Source organism: Cricetulus griseus, chromosome 2 (genome assembly GCF_003668045.3).
Source record: "Cricetulus griseus strain 17A/GY chromosome 2, alternate assembly CriGri-PICRH-1.0, whole genome shotgun sequence".
Lineage (NCBI taxonomy): Eukaryota > Metazoa > Chordata > Mammalia > Rodentia > Cricetidae > Cricetulus > Cricetulus griseus.
This window is the reverse complement of record NC_048595.1, coordinates 324,729,505-324,748,362: the sequence shown is the minus strand read 5'-3', so window position 1 is coordinate 324,748,362 and position 18,858 is coordinate 324,729,505.

Here is an 18,858-nt window from a genome sequence, read left to right as displayed (position 1 = left end):
TCTAAAAAAAACTAAAGCATAAGGACTCTGCCTGAGCTTTTGTTTTTGTTTGTTTTTTCCTTTTATTGAAAATAGATTTTTTTTACATAATTATCCTGATAACTGTTTCCTTCCCTCTACACCTGCACACAGTGAGGATTCTTCAAGGTACAAAACACTCCCCTGTCATCCTTGCAATGGCTTTTATATTGTCTGGCCCTCTCTAGGCAATTATAAAAATTCAGGCTATGTGCTTGCCTACCTACCAGGTGCAGATAAACAGCCTCAGATAATTCAGAACATTCACTGCAAAGGTAAATTCTTCAGGTTATCTTTTCCCCAATAGGGTCGGGGCCTTGGGCCTGCCTGTGATCCATTTTTGCAAGGTAGTTTGACTTTTCTCTTTTGTATGGGACCTTAAAAGATTACTTAAGAAGTGAAATATTTCAGCCTGGAAGCCAGAGGAAACATTGCAGGCTGGCAAGTGTTAGCCCCCGAGAAAGCTCAAGGCATTATTCTCTGGAACATTTCTTCTATTGAATCCCCTTTGTGCAAAACATCTTTATTGTTTTCAACTGGACCTGTGGTATCTACTGCTTTTGACAGAGATAATCCTTAGAGACAGCTAGGAAGGAGAAGCAGAACTGTCCATCACTGGCAACTATGAGACAGAATGACTGTGCTTTTTCACACAGGAGGTGGTACCATGAAAGGTGATGGAGGTGAAGGGTCTAGTCTGATGCCTGCCATGCAGGAGGTCCTAGGGGCATGGTTATTCCCATCACTGTTATTCTGCTTCACTTTTTTGCATCCTAAGTTAAGAGCTATGATAAAGCACAGTTAGAGAGGCAATGACAGTTACAGTTTCTGTTCTCAGTAAAGACTAGCTGAATATGTACTTTTTATGTTCATGTGGGTGGCTCAATTTATACTCAATGTGGGTAGCATCCAGTAACAAAATTCTTGGATTAATTTTTTACAATGAAAGAAAGCATAGCCTTAGTTTGCATGGAGCCATTAACAAACCAGCAGTACTCTCAGTGAAGGCTATCGTTGTTTTCTGGAGGATGGATCTGATTTGTTACTCTGCAGTTGCTGAGATACGATGTGACTGGATTTTTAAAATACATTTTGTTTTAGATTTATTTTATTTTAAGTGTATGAGTGTTTTGCCTGTATGTATGTCTACCGGGTGCATGCATGGTGCCTGCAGAGACGAGAAGACAGTATCAGATCTCCTGGGACTGGAGTGATAGACAGTTGTGAGCCACCATGTAGGTGCTAGAAATTGAACCTAGGAGTATTGAGGGGTCTTAACTGCAGAACTATCTCTCCAAACTTGTATCTCAATTTCTTATTTACTTCAGTTGCCTACAATCTTTTCCTAACAGTAGCATGTTAAGCCAACTATTTCATCCCTACTGAGAGTGGCCTGGTGGGACTATAATCAACTACACTGACCTTCATTAGCTAAAAGGTATGATTTGACACAAATGAGGCCAATCGGATGCTCCCTGCCTAGAATATGAATTGTAACTAGAGAAAAAAAAGACAGTATGCTTGGAATCCACACATCCCATTGACTGGCAGGTCTTGGTTAAAGAGAAGTCGAAGTTCCTAATTAGCCTCCGGAGCAGGTCAGTTCTTTGATCCCACTGATGTTTCGATCCCCCCCTTTTTTTTCTTTAATTTTATTTTATTTTATTAGTTCTAGTTAGGGAACAAGCTTATTTCAAGTTCCTTCTCCCTCTCCCTCCCCTCACCCCCAAACTTTCTCCCCCACCCCCAGCCCACCCCCCCAACCCCATCCACCCACTACTCCCCAGGCAGGGTAGGGCCCTCAACGGGAGCTCAGCAAAGTCCACCAAGTCTTCCTATGCTGATCCTGGGCCCTTCCCCATGTGTCCAGGGCCAGAGTGTAACCCTTCATATGGGATGGGCTCTCAAAGTCCCTTCTTGCACCAGGGAAAAATACTAATCCACTACCAGAGGCTCCCTGGAGTGCAGAGGCCTCCTTATTGACATCCATGTTCTGGGGTCTGGATCAGTCTTGTACAGGCCTCCTGGACAGCATCTGGGGTCGATGTGCTCTCCCTTGTTCAGGCCAACAGTTCCTGTGGGTTTCTCCATCCTAGTACAGACCCCTTCGTTCTTCATTCCTCCCTCTCTTCAACTAAATTCCCGATTTCGGCTCATTGTATATCTGTGGATGTCTGTCTCTGTTTCCATCAGCCACTGGGTGAGGGCTCTAGGATGGCATAAAGAGAAGTCATCAATCTCATTTTAGGGGGAGGGTTTTTAGGTTATCCTCTCCACCATTGCCTGGATTGTCAGATCGTGTCATCCTTGTAGGTCTCTGGAGATCTCCCTGGTTCCTGATCCCTTCTCGGGCCTACAGTGGCTCCCTCTGATATCGTATCTCTCATCTTGCTCTCTTTCCTCTATTCTTCCCCCAACTCAATGTTTCTGCCCCTCCATTTCCTCTCCTCTTCTCCTCTTCTCTTGCTCTTATTGTAGCAGCTCCTTCCCCCCCCCCTCATGCCCCCAATTAGTTCGGGAGTTCATGCCACTTCCATTCCTGGGGACCATTTAACCCTTAGAGTCCTTCATGTTTCCTAGTTTCTTTGGTGAAGAGCATTATATACTGGTAGTCTTTTGTTCTATGTCTAAAATTCATATATCAGTGAGTACATACCTTGTTTGTCTTTTTGTGACTGGGTTACCTCACTCAGGATGGTTTCCTCTAGTTCCATCCATTTGCCTGTGAATTTCAAGATTCCATTGCTTTTTTCTCCATTGTATAAATGTACCACATTTTCTGAATCCATTCTTCAATAGAGGGGCATCTAGGTTGTTTCCAGGTTCTGGCTATTACAAACAATGCTGCTATGAACATGGTTGAACATATGTCCTTGTTGTAAGTACATGCCCTATTTGGGTATATACCCAAGAGAGGAATGGCTGGATCTTGAGGTAGACTGATTCCCATTTTTCTGAGCAACCGCCATACTGATTTCCAGAGTGGTCTTACAAGTTCGCACTCCCACCAGCAATGGAGGAGTGTTCCTTTTTCTCCACATCCTCTCCAGCATAGATTGTCATTGGTGTTTTTTATTTTAGCCATTCTGACAGGCGTGAGATGGTATCTCAGAGTTGTTTTGAGTTGCATTTCTCTGATGGCCAATGATTTTGAGCACTTTTTAAGTGTCTTTCAGCCATTTCAGATTCCTCTGTTGAGAATTCCCTATTTAGTTCTGCACCCCACTTTTTAATTTCGTTGTTTGGTGTTTTGGTGGCTAGCTTCTTGAGCTCCTTATATATTTTGGAAATCAGTCCTCTGTCAGATGTGGGATCGGTGAAGATCTTTTCCCATTCTGTGGGTGGTCGTTTTATCCTACTGACTGTTTCCTTTGCCTTGCAGAAGCTTCTCAGTTTCAGGAGGTCCCATTTATTAATTGCAGACCTCAATGTCTGTGCTTCTGGCGTAATGTTCAGGAAGTGGTCTCCTGTGCCAATTTGTTCAAGGGTAGTTCCCACTTTCTCTTCTAGAAGATTCAGTGTGACTGGATTTATGCTGAGATCTTTGATCCATTTGCACTTAAGTTTTGTGCATGGTGACAGGTATGGATCTATCTGTAATTTTCTGCATGTCCGAATCCAATTGTACCAGCACCATTTGTTGAAGATGCTTTTTTCCATTGTATAGATTTAGCACCTTTGTCAAAAATAAGGTATCCATAGGTGCGTGGGTCGATATCAGGGTTTTCAATTCGATTCCATTGGTCTATCAGTCTATTTTTGTGCCAATACCAAGCTGTTTTCAGAACTATGGCTCTATAGTAGAGCTTGAAGTCGGGGATGGTGATGCCTCCAGAAGATCCTTTATTGTAAAGAGTTGTTTTGGCTATCCTGGGCTTTTTATTTTTCCATATAAAGTTGAGTATTGTTCTTTCAATGTCTGTGAAAAACTGTGTTGGGATTTTGATGGGGATTGCATTGAATCTGTAGATTGCTTTTGGCAGGATTGCCATTTTTACTATGTTAATTCTACCTATCCAAGAGCATGGGAGATCTTTCCATTTTCTGGTATCTTCTTTAATTTCTTTCTTTAAAGTCTCAAAGTTCTTATTGTACAGGTCTTTCACTTTTTTGGTTAGTGTTACCCCAAGATATTTTATGTTGCTTGTGGATATTGTGAAAGGTGATGTTTCCCTGATTTCTTTCTCATTGGATTTATCATCTGTATATAGTAGGGCTACTGATTTTTTTGAGTTAATTTTGTATCCTGCTACCTTGCTGAAGGTGTTTATCAGCCGTAGGAGTTCCCTGGTAGAGTTTTTCGGGTCACTAATGTAGACTATCATGTCGTCTGCAAATAGTGAAAGTTTTACTTCATCCTTTCCAATTTGTATCCCTTTGATCCCCTTTTCTTGTCTTATTGCTATAGCCAGAACTTCAAGTACAATATTGAAGAGATATGGAGAGAGTGGACAGCCTTGTCTTATTCCTGATTTTAGAGGAAACGCTTTGAGTTTCTCTCCATTTAGTTTGATGTTGGCTATTGGTTTGGTATATATTGCCTTGATCATGTTTAGATATGTTCCTGTTATTCCTGTTCTCTCCAAGATCTTTATCATGAAGGGATGTTGGATTTTGTCAAAGGCTTTTTCAGCATCTAGTGAGATGATCATGTGGTTTTTCTTTTTCAGTTTGTTTATATAGTGGATTACATTGATGGATTTTCGTATGTTGAACCATCCTTGCATCCCTGGGATAAAGCCTACTTGATCATGGTGGATGATTTTTCTGATATGTTCTTGTATTCGGTTGGCCAATATTTTATTGAGTATTTTAGCATCGATGTTCATGAGGGATATCGGTCTGTAGTTCTCTTTCTTAGTCATATCTTTGTGAGGCTTGGGTATCAAAGTGATTGTAGCCTCATAGAAAGAGTTTGGCAATATCCCATCTGCTTCTATTGTGTGGAACAGTTTGAGGAGTACTGGAATTAGCTCTTGTTTGAATTTCTGGTAGAATTCTGCAGTGAAGCCATCTGGCCCTGGGCTTTTTTTGGTTGGGAGGCTTTTGATTACTGCTTCTATCTCATTAGGGGTTATAGGTCGATTTAAACTGTTTATCTGATCTTGATTTAATTTTGGTAAGTGATATTTATCCAGAAAGTTGTCCATTTCCTTTAGGTTTTCCAATTTTGTGGAATACAGGTTTTCAAAGTATGACCTAAAGATTCTCTGGATTTCCTCAGTGTCCGTTGTTATGTCTCCCTTTTCATTTCTGATTTTGTTAATTAGCATGCTCTCTCTCTGCCTTTTGGTTAGTTTGGCTAGAGGTTTGTCTATCTTGTTGATCTTCTCAAAGAACCAACTCTTTGTTTCATTGATTCTTTGTACTGTTTTCCTAGTTTCTACTTTGTTGATTTCGGCTCTCAGGTTGATTATTTCCTGGCGTCTACTCCTCCTTGGTGTGTTTGCTTCTTCTTGCTCTAAAGCTTTCAGTTGTTCTGTCAATTCTCTAATGTGACTTTCCTCCAGTTTCTTCATGTGAGCACTTAGTGCTATGAACTTCCCTCTTAGCACTGCTTTCAGGGTGTCCCATAAGTTCGGGTATGTTGTGTCTACATTCTCATTAAATTCTAGAAAGTCTTTGATTTCTTTTTTTATTTCTTCCTCAACCCAGGAATGGTGCAATTGGGAGTTATTCATTTTCCACGTAAATGTAGGTTTTCTGCAATTCGTATTGCTGTTGAATTCTAGCTTTAATGCATGGTGGTCTGATAAGATACAGGGGGTTATTTCAATACTTTTGTACCTGTGGAGGTTTGCTTTGCTGCCAACTATGTGGTCAATTTTTGAGAAGGTTCCATGTGGCGCTGAGAAGAAGGTATATTCTTTTGTGTTTGGATGGAATGTTCTATAGATATCTGTTAAACCCAGTTGTGTCATAACTTCTTTCAGATCCTTTGTTTCTTTGTTAAGTTTCTGTCTAGTAGTTCTGTCCAGTGGTATAAGGGGGGTGTTGAAGTCTCCTACTATAAGTGTGTGTGGTTTTATGTGTGGTTTGAGCTTTAGTAATGTTTCTTTTACAAAAGTGGATGCTTTTGTATTAGGGGCATAGATGTTCAGGATTGAGACTTCATCTTGATGGACTTTTCCTGTGATGAGTATGAAATGCCCTTCTTTATCTCTTTTGATTGCTTTCAGTTTAAAGTCTAATTTGTTAGATATTAGGATTGCTACCCCAGCTTGTTTCTTGAGCCCATTTGATTGGAAAATCTTTTCCCATCCTTTTACTCTGAGGTATCGCCTGTCTTTGAATTTGAGGTGTGTTTCTTGTAAACAGCAGAAGGATGGATTCTGTCTTCATATCCATTCTGTTAGCCTATATCTTTTTATGGGTAAGTTAAGACCATTGACATTCAGGGATATTAACGTCCATTGTTCATTGGTTCTTCTTAGTTTTGGATTTATTGTTGGTGGTATCATTGCGTGTGGATTTTGCCCTTCTGTTTCTTTTTGTGTTTGGTGAAATTCGATTAACTACTGCCAGTGTTTTTGTGAGTGTAGTTATGTTCGTTGGGTTGGAGTTTTCCTTCCAGAGCCTTCTGTAGTGCTGGATTTGTTGATATGTATTGTTTAAATCTGTTTTTGTCGTGGAATATCTTGTTTTCTCCATCTATAGTGATTGAAAGTTTTGCTGGGTACAGTAGTCTGGGTTGACATCCATGCTCCCTTAGTGCTTGTAGGGTATCTATCCAAGACCTTCTGGCTTTCAGAGTTTCCATTGAGAAGTCGGGTGTGATTCTGATTGGTTTGCCTTTATATGTTACTTGGCCTTTTTCCTTTGCTGCTCTTAATATTTTCTCTTTATTCTGTAGATTTGGTGTTTTGATTATTATGTGTCGGGGCGACTTCTTTTTGTGGTCCAGTCTGTTTGGTGTCCTGTAAGCTTCTTGTACTTTCATAGGCATATCCTTCTGTAGGTTGGGGAAGTTTTCTTCTATGATTTTGTTGAATATGTTTTCTGTACCTTTGAGCAGTGTTTCTTCACCTTCTTCTACACCTATTATTCTTAGGTTTGGCCTTTTTACGGTGTCCCATATTTCCTGGATATTTTGTGTTAGGGTTTTGTTGGACTTGAGGTTCTCTTTGGTGGATGAATGTATATCCTCTAGCGAGTCTTCAGTGGCTGAGATTCTCTCTTCCATCTCTTGAATCCTGTTGGATACACTTACATCTTTAGTTCCTGATCATTTATCCAACCTTTCCATTTCCAACATGGTCTCATTCTGTGTTTTCTTTATTGTGTGTATTTCAGCTTTCATGTTTTGAACTATTTCAAGAGCTTCCTTCACTTGCTTGGATGTTTTTTCTTGGCTTTCTTTAGATTCTTTAAGAGATTTATTTATTTCTTGAATTTTTTGGTTTGTCTTTTCCTCCAATTCATTTAATTTTTTGTTTGCTTTCTCTTCTATTTCTTTAAGGGATTTTCTTGTTTCCTCTTTAAAGGTCTCTATCAACTTGCTGAGATAATTTTTGAGGTCCATCTCATCTTCATGCTCTGTGTTGGGCTTTTCAGCTCTTGCCGGAGTGGAGTCCCTAGGTTCTGGTGGTGTCATGTTGGTCTTTGTGTTGTTGAGTGAAATCTTATTCTGTCTTCTCCCCATATCCTTTTAGTGGGTGCGGGTGGGTTCTCTCTATCTCCTCTTGTGGCCCAGTGGTGTGTGGGGGCTAGGAATTCGATGTCCACAACTCTAGATGATCTCGACGCTCCTGGTGGTCTCCTCGCTAGTTCCTAGTTTCTCGGTCGTTCGGCGGAATGGAAGAGTGGGGTGCTACCAGATTTGGGGCACAGGGAGCTCCTCCCTGCCTGGGCTTGTCTGGCCCAAGCCGGCAGGCACAGGCGGGGGTGGTGGGATGGGGGTGGTGGGGTGTTCTGGTCTGGGGTCGGGAGCGGGCAGGAGCTCACTCACCTAGTTCCAGGTCAGTCTGCGGCGGCGGAATGTAAGAATGGGGTGCTAGCAGATTGGTGGGGCAGGGGGCTCCTCCCTGCCTGGGCGTGTCTGGCCCAAGCCGGCAGGCACAGGCGGGGGTGGTGGGATGGGGGTGGTGGGGTGTTCTGGCCTGGGGTCGGGAGCGGGCAGGAGCTCACTCACCTAGTTCCAGGTCAGTCTGCAGCGGCGGAATGTAAGAATGGGGTGCTAGCAGATTGGTGGGGCAGGGGGTTCCTCCCTGCCTGGGCGTGTCTGGCCCAAGCCGGCAGGCACAGGCGGGGGTGGTAGGGTGTTCTGGCCTGGGGTCCGGAGCGGGCAGGAGCTCACTCGCCTAGTTCCAGGTCAGTCTAGTTCCAGGTCAGTCTGCGGCGGCGGAATGATCCCCTTTTAATTCATGGACTTTGTTTATCCCTGGAAGCCAATGTCTGCTCTTGTAACCAAAAAGATCTAACCACTGTGAAGACCTGCCCAAGTGCTGTAGGTCTGACACACGGGCTCCACACTGAGGTCTATCTGGGCTAGGCAAGAAGAGAAGGGTCATGGCCCAAATACACACTTCTCTCAAAGATCCCAACTACAGAAATGAGAAGAATAACATGACCTCTTGACCAAGGTTGATCCCATCTTCAATATTACACAATATTTTTAGTCATAGATTTTTAAAATGATGTTTTATTTTTGAGATTATAATTTCACAATTTCCCCTTTTGTTTCCTTCCTCCAAACCCTCCCATGTGCCCCACCCCCATTCTCTTTGAAATTCATGGCCTCTTTTTCTTTAATTGCTTTAGTTGTTGCGTGTCCGTTTCCCTAAATGTATGAATACAACCTGCTCAGTCTGTATAATGTTACTTATATGTATATGCTTATAGGGCTGGTATTGGATAACCAGTTGGTGTGCTCCTCCCCAGGGAAGACTATTTCTCCCATTTCCAGCATTCCTGAGTTGCCTGTAGTTCTTTGTCTAGTGTTGATGCTCCATGAGCTTACTTCTGTCCATGCTAGCAGGTTTATTGGTGTCATTCTTGTCCAGGTCAGGTTTAGTTGGTCATGTTGGTGAGATTTCATGAGTGTAGCTTCTGATACCTTTAGGAGGCAAGCTCACAGCAAACTCCTGGATCCTTTAGCTCTTACAGTCTTTCCATCCATAAATCCTCAATGGTCCCTGAGTACTCAGGTACAGGAGTTATGTTGTAGATGTTGGGAATGGTCTCCATAACTCTGAAGTTTTATTGGTTGTGGTTTTTTGTAATGGTCTGTTGCAAAAAAGAGGTTTCTTCAATGAAGGGTGAAAACTACATTAATCTGCTGATATAGGGATAAGTATTTTTTTCTTTTCTTTTTAAAATATTTTTTATTGATTCTTTGGAAATTTCACATCATGCACCCTGATCCCATTCATTCCCCAGTTCCTCCATATCTGCACCTCAACTCTGTAGTGTCCCTCCAAAAGAAAAATTTAAAAATATTAGTTAAAATTGAATCAAACCAAAGAAACAAAACCCTACTTTGCTCCTCCGTCTTTTCCACCTCTCTAACACCTCTTCATTCATCTTAGTGGCACTGGGAACTGCAGTGTGTCACACAGTATGCTGTTGTATCCACTCAGCTTTATTTATAAATGTTCATTTTGATGAGCGACTGGTCTGGTTCAAGGCCTCTGGCTTCTGGTACATCATCAGTACTGGATCCTCACAAAAACTCCTCTCGAATATCCTGCTGTTGCCCCAAGTTATGGAGATCCTGTGGCTATGGTTTTGCAGGACCTGTCCCTTCACACACTCCAGCAGGTCATAGACCCTGGATATAGGTCTGGGTGGTAGCTGATTTGGTTAGTCTAGGCCTGTGTAAGTTTATTTTCAGTCTCACATCTCTTTATCGATAATATACTTTTTTAAGCTAATTGACAAATGGGAAAAACTTGTAAGTTTTGTATATGAGCTATTTCATGCATATTTGCTTTGTAAGTTTTGTATATGAGCTATTACATGCATATTTGCTATTTAGTGTATTTCTTCAGGCTAGAATCCTACAAACATGGAGATGCTATAGATTTTTGTTGCACATTTACCAAGAAAATAGTGAAAAAGATAGATATGTTATGTTGCTGCATAACCAAATACATTCCTGATACAAGTAAAATCTCCTTTAGCCAGATGTCAGTGAGACCCCTACTTATAATTTTATGGGTCTCATGATTAAATGCCTTTCCCTCTAGCTGACTTTCAGTTTTATATGGGGGTACATCCTTGGCCCTACATCTTTGGGCTCCAAAGCTGCAAGAGTTGCCTAGCAGCAGTGAGAATATTCTTCCTAGAGTGTTTTCTTATGCTGGACCAGCCTGCAACAATTTAACTACATACAGAACTGTCTATGAACCACATAAGCTCAATTCAATTAAGTTAAACTAAATGTATTTTTAATTTGACTTCCTCTTTTAGTTGGATTCCAAAATAACTATAGCTACTCTAACATCACTCTACTGCAGTCAGTTGATTAAGACTGTGTATTTACATTCTAACATTCAGATGGTAAACCTACTGGAGTGGAAGTAAAAAGAGGTCCTGATCGACCAGTTGCAGGTAAACTGTTTTAAGTGTGCATATTTTACAAAGCACGTGGTCTTTTGCCATTGCTGGCACACCAACGGCCTTGGAAAGGGTGATACAAAAGAGGGGTCTTAATATTTTAATTTTTAATCTCCATGGTCTTCTCCTGGAGTCTATCTAGTCCAAGCTTCTATTCATTTTTTTAAATGTTCTCAGTGTTGACATGAAAAAGGGAAATTGAGGGGACATACTGATTTAATGACCCTCCCTCCCTCCCTCCTTCCCTTCCTCCCTATCTAGAGCTCAAGTACATACCCAGTGTTAAAAAGAAAACTAACTAATTTTTTCCTACCTGTGTCTTACCTGTGTCCCTTGTAGTTATTTATTTATTTTTTTACTCTTTGTGGGGCCCACTACTAAGCTCCCAAATAATCACACAGACAGTTATTCTTCCTTATGAATGCCCTGCCTTAGCTTGGTTTGTTTCTATGCAGTTTTTCTTAACTTAAATTATCCCATCTACCTTTGCCCCTGGGCTTTTACCTTTATTTCTGTATATCTTTTCTTCCTTCTTATTCCTATGTCTGGCTGTGTGGCTCTGTGACTGGTCCCCAGTGTCCTCTTCTCCTTCCCCTTTTTTCACTCCTCCTTTTCATGTTCTTCTCCTTCTATTTATTTTCTCTGTCCACCAGCCCTGCCTGTCCTTTCTCTTGCCTAGCTATTGGCCATTCAGCTCTTTATTAGACCAATCAGGTATTTTAGACAGGAATAAAAGAATGTAACACATTTTTAACTAATATTCTGCCACAGTGCCTTTTCTCTGACCTGGAGAACATTGACAATGTGTAATTTAAAGAGACTTGGTCTCCGGTGCCACCAGTGCAGGTGGGTTCCTTGGCCACAGTCTTGGGTCTTTGAACATTTCCTTGCCATGCTTGAAAGGTGCTCCTAGCACTTCATGAGGTCAGGGCACTCACAGGTTCCTGGTACCATTGCACATGAGATATTTTAATGCAGGCTTGGTTTTCTCAAAACAATATAAATCCTAGATGAGCCTGATCTCTTATGTTCTTTTTGTTTCTGACCTTGAAATTATTCAGAAACATTTTATTTAAACATCTGCTACCTAAAACATGCCAATTGCCTGAAAAGAGTAAAAAAAGTTTCCTTGAGAATTTGACATGCAGCACTGAATTCAGAGCTGAAGCTCAACCTTTTATTTCACAGAAAAGCCCTTGTCAAACTTTACTCTCATGAATTATTTGAATACAGATGCCTAAGAGCTTTTGTAAAATGCCTTAAGGGCATTAGTACTTTGCTCCAGAGAGGGAAGACTTTATTTTAATGTTTCGATCACATGTTTTGAAATAGAGAGTTTGATTCCATTTACATTCCTTTAATTTCTGGCTTTGATATGAAATAGATGATTTGTTTTTCTGATGGAGAAGGATGTTCGGAGGCAATTAGTCTCCTGTTAGAAAGACCTCTAAGAAGATTAACGCATTATATAACTTCATTTTATAATGTTTACAACAAAACCCACATATTTATACATACAAATCTAACAGATTTATATTTACTTGGCCTGGGAGATTAGGATGTTGGCAGATGATAACTTTCATTGTAGCTTTGAGAAAAACATTTTATTTTAATGGGCTAGAATCAAACTCTTCTATTAGAGCTTGTAGGTCCCATTCCTCAGTGTTTCACACTGCTTTTCATAATTAGTTTCAAACTTAATCACATAAAATTTGAGAGGCAAAAGGAACTGCTTATGAGAAAATTTGCAAATGAATGCATTTTAAGCTGTTTGGCACAGACCTTTGATCACATAGTAAGGCAAAGATGCTCAAATGATGAAATAAAGGAATTTACAACTGTGGTATAGCTGAAGGATTATATTAGTCCCACATTTTCCCGAATTTGAGACTTATCAGGTTGTCCTCAAGAATATATATATATATATATATATATATATATATATATATATATATGTGTGTGTGTTGTGTGTGTGTGTGTGTGTGTGTGTGTGTGTGTGTGTGTGTGTGCGCGCGCGCGCATTGAATTAGGTATCTTACTGCATAAAAATTATTAGTATATTGATATACTTGTGGGGAGCCAGCTTGTAACAGACAAAAAGTTAACTGAATTTATCTGTGCATGAAGAATATTTGCCACCAGTAAGGCAGTGTGCTGGTCAGCTTTACTTGGAACTTGACACCACCTGGAAAGATACTCTCAGTGAGGGCTTATCTATGTTGGGTTGGTCTGTGCATGTGTGTGGGTGATAGGTGTGGTTATCTTAAGCTAACTGATGTATGAAGACCCAGCCTACTATGGTCCGCACCATTCCCTGGGCAGGGTTTTGGAACTCTATAGGAGTGGAGAAGTCCAAGTTGAACACAAGCAGACAGGCAAATGAGTACCCATGCGTTTCACTTTTCTCTGTTCCTGATCGCAGACATGATATCATGGTGTGACAAGCTACCTTCCTGCATGTTCCTTCATAGATGGACTGTAACCCAGAACTATCAACCAAATAAACACTTTCTCCAAAGTTGCCTTTGGTCAGGGCACCTTATTACAGCAACAGAAATGAAACTAAAATAGGTAAACATGAATGTTCCTCTAAAAATAATAGATTTGGGGATGTGAATGTTTAAATATAAAAGGAGAGGTGTAGTGCTCAATAAATACACAAAACATCTAATAGTCAACCAATGGAATTGAAAATAAAGTGAAATGTTACTGTTACTTTGCTGTTAAAGTGGAAGAGTATAGTTGGTTTTTATTTTTACTCTTTGCTCTTAGCTCTTTGGAGGCCTGCCACCCAGCTCCCAAAAAATCACACTGAAACTTACTCTTACTTATGAGTGCCCAGCCGTGGCTTGGCTTATTTCTAGCCATATTTTCATAACTTAAATTATGCCTCTGTGCTTTTGTCTTTCTCTATTTTATATACCTTTCTTTACCTCTTATTCTGTGGCTTACTGTGTAGTTGGGTGGCTGGCCCTTGGTGTCCTCTCCTTCTCTTCTTCTCACTTCTCCTTGCTCTCTTATGTTCTTCTTCTATTTATTCTCTCTGCCTGCCAGTCCCACCTATTTCTCTCTCCTGACTCAGTATTGGCCATTCAGCTATTTATTAGACCAATCAGTTGTTTTAGACAGGCAAAGTAACACAGCTTTACAGAGTTAAACAAATGCAACAAAAGAATGCAATACATCTTTGCACCGTTAAATTTTCCAAAGCATCAATGAATGTAACACATCTTTAAATAATATTCTACAACAGAAGAGGTCAAACAGATTGATATCATGCAACATTGGTGAGAGGTATGAAATCAAACATTCACACAGTGAGCTTGCGCAATCCCTGAAAGCAGGAACTCATAGCAAGGTATAGTGTATACAAAAAGTTCTCTTAAGAGGTAAGGCTGGATAATTGTTTCTTGGGTTGCTGCTGAGAAAAACAAGACAAAAATGAGGAAAAAAGACATAATCAAATATTTAAAAAAGAATATAGTCTGGTATACTATTGTACTTACAGGTTAATATCAAAGAAATAATAATAATAAAGTAAGTTCAAGAATATTTGTATTGGGTTTAAGAGCAACTACTAGTTCTTATAAAACACTAATGTATCTGTGGTGGTTTATATTGTTAACAGGATCTAGAATCTCCTTGGAGATAAATCTCTGGGCACATCTGTGAGGAATTTTCTAGATTAGGTTCACTCAAGTGAAAGATCCCACATTAAATGTGTGGGTCTTTATACATTATACCATTATATGGGTTTGGGTCACAGAATATATAAAAAAGGGGAAGATAGGAGAGTGCAAACATTCATTTTGACCGATGTTATGTGACCAGCTGTCCCAAGGCTCTGCTACCTTTGGTTTCTCTGCCATGATGGACTGTAACCACAAATTTGGAGCAAAGTTTGTTCTCTTTCTTGAGCTGTTTTTATATTTTGTTGTAGTAACAAGACAACAGACAGAGTATTATGCAACATTTAATAGCATCACATATTAAGCATCTTAAGTGATTGGTAGCATCCCGTTAGGAGCTGATTCCTCCAGGTTTTCTTTCTTGCAGATCTTTAATGCAGAAGTGCCGACTGACGTAGTTCCAGACTGTCTTTGTGGGGAAATCTGTATAATGAGCATCCTTGACAAGATAGTCTTTTTTCCAGAGCAAAGGACAGGCCTGCTTAGCACCCAGTAGAATAGATTCAGGCTCTTCAAGTTTAGAGCTCTCCTCCAATATAACCAGGGTATGTGCAAGTGTAATCTGGCACCTTTTGCAAGCTAGGACCTTGGGAATAGTAATGTAAGAGTCTGATACTATAACAGTATCCTACCCATCAGGTAGGAGTATTTATTTCTGATGTAGTTGTCTGTCTTTTTTGGGGGTGGTGGTGATAGCGATCAGGCCCAGGTCTTTGTACACACTATGTAAGTGCTCTACTACTGAGTTCTAAATGAAGTGATGCTAATAGGAAGCTGGACTTGGTGAGGTGGTTAGCTTTGGAGTGGAGACCTCAATAACTGGGTAAAGAAGACCTCTCACAGCTCATTAGCCTCTTCTGCCAGGTGAGGACTCAGAGAGATCTGTTTTTGAAATCAGAAAGTAAGCCCTAACCAGACATTGACAATTGCTTACACATTGTGCATTGTTGACTGTACACATTGATCAGATTCACTGTAGGTCTCCATATATGTGCATATCACACTTGGGTCATGTTCACCCTCATTTCTAGTCTCCTGTCTCCCTCTCTTCTCTTCCCCCCAAACTTCTCCATTCATGTATATTTGCTCTTTTAATTTCATGTCATTTTTTAATTATTTAGTTTCAGTTTCCATACCTGGAGAAATTATGTGATGTTTATCTTTCTCTGCCTGGCTTATTTTGCTTAACGAGATCACCTCCATTCTACCGGTTTTCCTGCAGATGATGACTGTTGTGTAGCACTTAGGTCTGTAAACCCATTGTCTTCATTACTCTGTCCTCCAAAGAAACTAGGAAACAAAAATTGGCAAGTCAAAATAAATTTATTTTAAATGCAGCCAGACCTGGAGACATAGATATTCTTATCCCTTTTCTGTCTTTCCTGAAGAGATGGAACAATTTTGCAAAGGATAAAAGAAAACCGGTGGAGGCTGCCCATGTTACTCAGCTGTGAGAAAAGATGTTGGTCTCTTCCTGAGCAAGTTCCTACGTCTCCAGACTTTAGCAGGGTTCCCTCTCCTCACTGGGATGGATTCCTGGGGCAATTTAAATTCTGTAGGATCCATTTGTTTTTTTAGGTTCCTGTTGCATGGTTCCAATCCCCCATCTTTCTTGTTCATTTCTAAGTTTCAAGGATTTGGGATTGTGCCATCTGCTGCCAGGCTGGCATAAAAAATATCCTATAATATGCTGTTCCCAAAAGGAATATAAACAGACTGTAAGTCAGAGCAAACATTAGGGGACATTTGGTTAGTGTTTGGAAGCCATCTCTAGAACCCTTTCTCCAGAAACTCTTGGTCTTAGTTATTTTGGGAAGAGGTGGAACATGTTACTCCATTTTTCTGTTAGTTTGGGAGCAGGTCACCATGTAGTCTAGGCTGGATTCTAACCCTCGACTTTCCTGCTTCAGCTTCCCAGCTTTTGGCATCATAGGAGGCACCGATGTTCCCACATCACAGGTGACACCTATGTTCCCACATCACAGGTGGCACCAAATATGTCCATATCACAGGTGGCACCAATGTGCCCAGAATCACAGGTGGCACCAATGTGCTCAGCATCACTCCATTTTGGTGATACCAATCTTCTCTCTTGTGAATAAAGTTTTTTTTTTTTCAAAGCTGTTGCTGCTTAAAGCATCTTTGGTTAAATTTGCTTTTGACTGACCTTCATTATTGGGCTTTTTCCTGATTGGCCTAATCCTGTGTTGCTGAGTGGTGGGGACAGGGATCGAGGGATGTGGCAATGATCAGGGGTAGTGCCAAAGGCCAAAGCCCTTTGGCTAAATTTAAGCAGCTGAGAGGTCTAGAGGGAAGGACTCTTGGGTTGGCTTTACCTGGAGTTTATTCTTTACATTTTAAGACTGTTGAATTTTGGGTGGAGAGAATTCTTTGGCAGTGGTGGAGTGTCGTGCCCCCTCCCTCACCAGCAGTACCCATTTATGTTTCTTTTTTTTGAGATTTATAAGTGGGAAGCTCTTTCTCTTTGGAGATCAACTCTAAGTAGCCTCTAACAGCACCTGTTAAACACTAACTTTGTAATTGAAAGCTTTGTTTTTTCCTCCCTTTTGTAATAGGATATTACAAATACCATCTACATAATAAAAGGAAAATAAAAAAATACTAAAAACAGTAGCAAATATTTAAAGGAAAACACGTGGTTGAAAAATAAGTACCCATGAGAGTAATTTTTATGAGTTTGATCATAAATGAGAAGGATTAAAACTGTGGATGAGGCCATGACAATTTGGGTGGTCTGCAATGCCACCTGGGGCCATGGTGATGTCCTGGCCCAGGCTGCTGCTGAGGACCATGGCTGGGTCTATGATCCTACCACAACCGGGGTCTGAGTTGATGTCCTTGGCCTGTGATGCCACTGGGGCCACACAGATGCCCAGGGTCTAGGCTACAAACTGTAACCATATTGGTGAGGTCTGTGCTGTCACTGGGGCCAAGCTGATTAGAGTGCTGTCACCTGGGATGATGGTATTGTCCAGACCTGGGCTGCTGCTGAGGGCCATGTTCTGGTAGCAGAAGCCAGAGGCCTAAAATCAAACTAATGACTCACAGAAATGAACACTTGAAAGTGAAGATGAGATTCTCTTCTCCTCCTCCTCCTCCTCCTCCTCCTCCTCCTCCTCCTCCTCCCTCCTCCTCTTCCTCCCTCCTCCTCCTCCTCCTCCTCCTCTTCCTCCTCCTCCTCCATTTGCTTTGTTTGGTTTTTTTGTTTTCCTTTACATTTTGTTTTGTTTTGAGAGGGAGGTTGCAAGAGCAGTGGGTGGATTAGGGGGAGATGAGGAGATGGGTGGCATCAGGATACATGATGTGAAATCCCCAAAGAATCAATAAAAGTTTGAGGAAAAAAATATGGCTTGGGATAAAGGAAAAGAAAGATCAAATAAAATTAGTTTTCTGAGTTTAATTTTTCTGATATTTTGTTTCAAATAGTCATAAAATTTCAGAAATTTAATTTATGTCTATACTTAATATGTAGCTTTATTGGTAGCTTTCTCAATATGGAATTTCAATAATATTGATTTATATTTGTATCTGTGAATGGATGCCATTTATAGATACAAGCATTATATACTCATTAAACACATAACATATCTAGGATGAGAAAAGTTTCATAATAATTTTGTGTCCAGATCTTTTAACCTAATGCTGTTTGACATGAAGATTTTTATCATATAAAGAGTTGTATGCATTTCTAGAGATTTTAAATCTAATACTGCCTTTTGAGAATAATTCTGCCTTTATCTTCAATTTTTTAATGTATTGTACACACATGTTGAATTAGACCATCATATATCTAATTCCTTAGCATTGTTTAAAACAAAGTGTGTATTACCAATTAACAATGAGTTAATGTTGTATAACAACTTTTTCATATCACTAGCAAAAATAATCTATGTAAACACTGACAGTATTCATATATCTTACATAAGGAGCAGAGCTCAAGCACCATAGAAAAATATCTCCACATTCAGGGCCAGTCCTTTAATTTTTAAAAAGCTTTAGCTTCTAAGTTTATATTTTAAGTTTTCGGGCAAAAACACATCAGAAATTTTCAGAGAATAGATAAAAATTATATTTTAACAAATCAATCACTCTTTACATGTAAGATATTAGTTACTTCTCTTCTTGATAAGACCTAAATCCTATACCTTCTGCCTGTTAGACACATAGCATTAGAGAAACTTGCTCAGATCCTGGATGCCAGTTTTTATAGGGCTTGGCACCTTCTATATCTCATTACTGAAAGGTTCAGGCTTTAATGCTGATGGGCAATATCTCTTTAATAGACAGACCCCGCCCCGTGACAACAGTCAGGGCACGCACAGGAACATGCTGTCACCACATTACCCACCATGCATGAGTGAGGACTCTGGGTATGCATGGAACCTCAGTGAGCATGCGCAGTCTTCCCTTTAAAAGTTCCAACTTTCCTGCTTTGCTCTCTACTCTCTCGCTTTCTTCTTTGCTCTCTCCCACCTGTGCGCTCTCTCTGCCTCTCTATGGCAACTGGACATAGTGGTCAGCCCTGTTCCTCTTCTCTCTTAGTCTCTCTTAGTCTCCCTACTCTGCTGGGCCT